The sequence below is a fragment of the Stegodyphus dumicola genome, chromosome 11 (assembly GCF_044657685.1).
Source record: "Stegodyphus dumicola isolate Sdum_Otavi_A_Nest chromosome 11, ASM4465768v1".
NCBI lineage: Eukaryota > Metazoa > Arthropoda > Arachnida > Araneae > Eresidae > Stegodyphus > Stegodyphus dumicola.
Genome location: NC_140778.1, coordinates 42533245 through 42536908, shown reverse-complemented (window position 1 = coordinate 42536908; position 3664 = coordinate 42533245).

Below are 3664 nucleotides of genomic sequence, written 5' to 3'. Positions count from 1 at the left end.
CTCTTTTGTAATTCATTCAGTGTATATATTTCTCATTTATTGTTCATTATTTTTATAATTTGCATGTATTGATATGCATATTTTCGTATATTTTGCATTGTTACCCATTTCATTCTGATATTCTGTTTATTTATTACATCAATTAATGTAAATTTATTTATTTTGTCAAAATTTAGTTATTGTTTATTAACTCCCAGTAAATTTAATGTGAAACAGAGTTTCTTTGAGTACTTTTCTCTAGTGCTGTAAATATTTATACATAGTTGTCTGTTTCTATACTTCTTTAAGGATTTTGATTTTCCATTAAAAACAAGAATCAAAATTCAATTTTATAAAGCTAATTACTACAATTAAAATATTTGTTGCAAATAAATGCATTTAAAATTTTAAAATACTTAAAAACAGTTTAAATAACTACAGTTTTAAGTTTGCTTGTTGGAATTTCAAATAAAAATACAATTAATTTGAATATTTTTATGCTAACTTAATTAAAGAGTTTAAAGCATTCAACATAGTATTACATTAAAAATTCTGCATTATTTAATTTCATCGAGAACACAATGAACTTTCATTACAATATTTCAGTTCATTCAATATTTTCGGAAATGTACTTGTCCTAAAATTGAAAATATAATTATTTTTTAAGAAAAACATTAAAAAATTGACTGATGGCTATTTTATTCATATTTCCCTAATTACTTATTTTATGAAGCTGTATTTGTTAGTCAATTTATGGTAAAGCTCATGAAGGCTATCTGCTTAAGAGGAATCTTTCCTTCGTGAAAGATTATGTAACATTCATATTCACTGTGCACATAGGAAAAATTATGAAGACAAATTGTGCGCCAATAGTCTAACCTGGATTGAATTACGAATTCTTAGAGATTAATTTCGGGGTTCTTACTTTAAAGATAATTTCTGTACTAAAATTGTTGAGAACATGGGGGTTATTTAAATGTGCAGCTGTTATAAAGTAACACTTATGTAATAAAATAGTAAAATATATCTTTGAGATTCTTGTAAGAGATAAAGTTCCTCATTATTATTCTTAATGGAGGATTTTGTTAAATTTTAGTTAGAATCATTAATATGCATGAATCACATATATGCAGAAACCACACAAAATTTCATTTTCTTTCTGAATTTTGAATTAAAATTATGAACAGATTTTATTTGTTTAACAACTAGTGAAGAACCTTTGGTGAGTTTACAAAAATTATGCATTTTCTATATTAAGGTCTGATTAATAGATTTTTATCTTTTTTATATACTATGAGAAGTATAGACATAATTATTTCTTAAACCTGTTCATGACTTTATGCATTAAACAAATCTATGATAATATTAGTGGTGTTTTTTTTTTTTTTTTTTTTTTTTAAATTTACTAAAATTTTATACCGGGTGATCAAAAGTCAGTATAAATTTGAAAACTTAATAAATCACGGAATAATGTAGATAGAGAGGGAAAAATTGACACACATACTTAGAATAACATGGGGTTTTATTAGAACCAAAAAAAAAAAAAGTTCAAAAATGCGTGATTCTGGTTTTGTAACTGCTACCGTGACGGGTGAGAGGTATGCCGATATGTTACAGAATCGCATCCTCCCCAGCCTGGCTGATAAACACCTGCTGGAACGTACGATTTTTATGCAGGATGGCGCTCCACCCCATATTGCTAGACGCGTGAAAGATCTCTTGCGCGCGTCGTTTGGTGATGATTGTGTGCTCAGCCGCCACTTTCGTCATGCTTGGCCTCCCAGGTCCCCAGACCTCAGTCCGTGCGATTATTGGCTTTAGGGTTACCTGAAGTCGCAAGTGTATTGTGATCAACCGACATCTCTAGGGATGCTGAAAGACAACATCCGACGCCAATGCCTCACCATAACTCCGGACATGCTTTACAGTGCTGTTCACAACATTATTCCTCGACTACAGCTATTGTTGTGGAATGATGGTGAACATATTGAGCGTTTCCTGTAAAGAACATCATCTTTGGTTTGTCTTAATTTGTTATGCTAATTATTGCTTTTCTGATCAGATTATTGCTTTTCTAATAAAACCCCATGTCATTCTAAGTATGTGTGTCAATTTTTACCTCTCTATCTACATTATTCAGTGATTTATTAAGTTTTCAAATTTGTACTGACTTTTTGATCACCTGGTATATCAGATACCTAAAGATGAAAAATTATGGTTTAGTTAATTAACTTCAAAAAATGACAGCTCAGTATCCAAGCATGTAAAACTGAAGCATAAAAATATTTATTCATGAATACATGAAAAAATCCAAAAAGCAGTATCCATTTAGGAATTTAAATATTTAAAAGAAAAACATAAGGACTGTTAGTTTAATAAAATGTTTTTATATTAAAAGTACCAAACCTTATATTAAAGGCGAAGGGGCTGGCTGCAGGGGTGTTTTTGTGGTTTTCCCCATGTGTAACGTGTATACGATTGAGTTTCTCTTAGAACGTCCTCCACGAAGGCATCCCTCCTCTTGGGCAGATAGCCCTACTGTGCTTTGCCATAATTAAATACACCACGCCACACCACCTTATATTAAAGTAAATTTGGCCATCATTCCATATAGGTATGTGTGGCACTGAGATATTTATTTTACAAGGATACAAGATTCTGTAAACGCTAATCATACACATTTGTTAGCAGTTCATTTAGAAATGAAGATACTCTTTTCTGGAATACTTTGTAGTTGTAAAATAATTTTTGCCCAAAAATTTGTTTAACTGTTGAAAAAACAGTAAATATTTAGGATGAGATTGAGGTTGTTGACCAATTGCTCCCAAACTTGTAATCACAATTTCTGAAGTAGCTGTTATGAATTTAGCCTTAAGTTCATGCTGTCAGCCAAGAAGCATTTCTTGTAATTTCAAAAGAATCTGCTCAGTGTATTCAATGTTTCACGAGCAGAAGTGGAGCAATTATTGTACCACAATGCAGTGGTCATCTGCTTAGCTGCACTTTGGCTTGATTAATAGTGTGCATGATGCCATGCCATAAGTTATTGTTTAATCTAACGTGATACACATCATTGTTTGCATTTGGGTGTAACAGACAACTCGATTTTTTTTTCTCAGCCATGATATAAGAAAGTAAATAAGCATCTTTATTTGCTTATTGTGCCAATATCAGTGCAGCTCTAAATGAAAGGTTCCCCCACACACACACACACACTTTATATTTGGTATATTCTTTGGTAAGCATATATTGTTATTACTTAGCACACACTTTTTCACTAAAGCAGATGACAAGCAATGATATCATGCATAATGGATATATGAGAATAGTGTATGGAATTCATGATTCTCATATAACACATAATGTTCATATCACTATTGTCATATAACACATATGAGAATAGTGTATGGAATTCATGAATGGTGTAGTGCTAGTCACAAAGTTCAACTTTATCTATTCTATGTTATAATTCATTCAAAATAATAGATGTCCTTCCAGGACATTCTTAATCATGCATGTCATCTCTTTCACCCAAGAACTTTCCATGTCACTATCTCATTTTTGATTTTTTAACAGGTCAACTTCATAAACTTCCGTAATTTGATATTTAATTTCACATGAAAGAATATTTCTAGTGAGTAAAAATCAAGCAGGTGTCGCTTCATATAAATACAAAATTAAATTA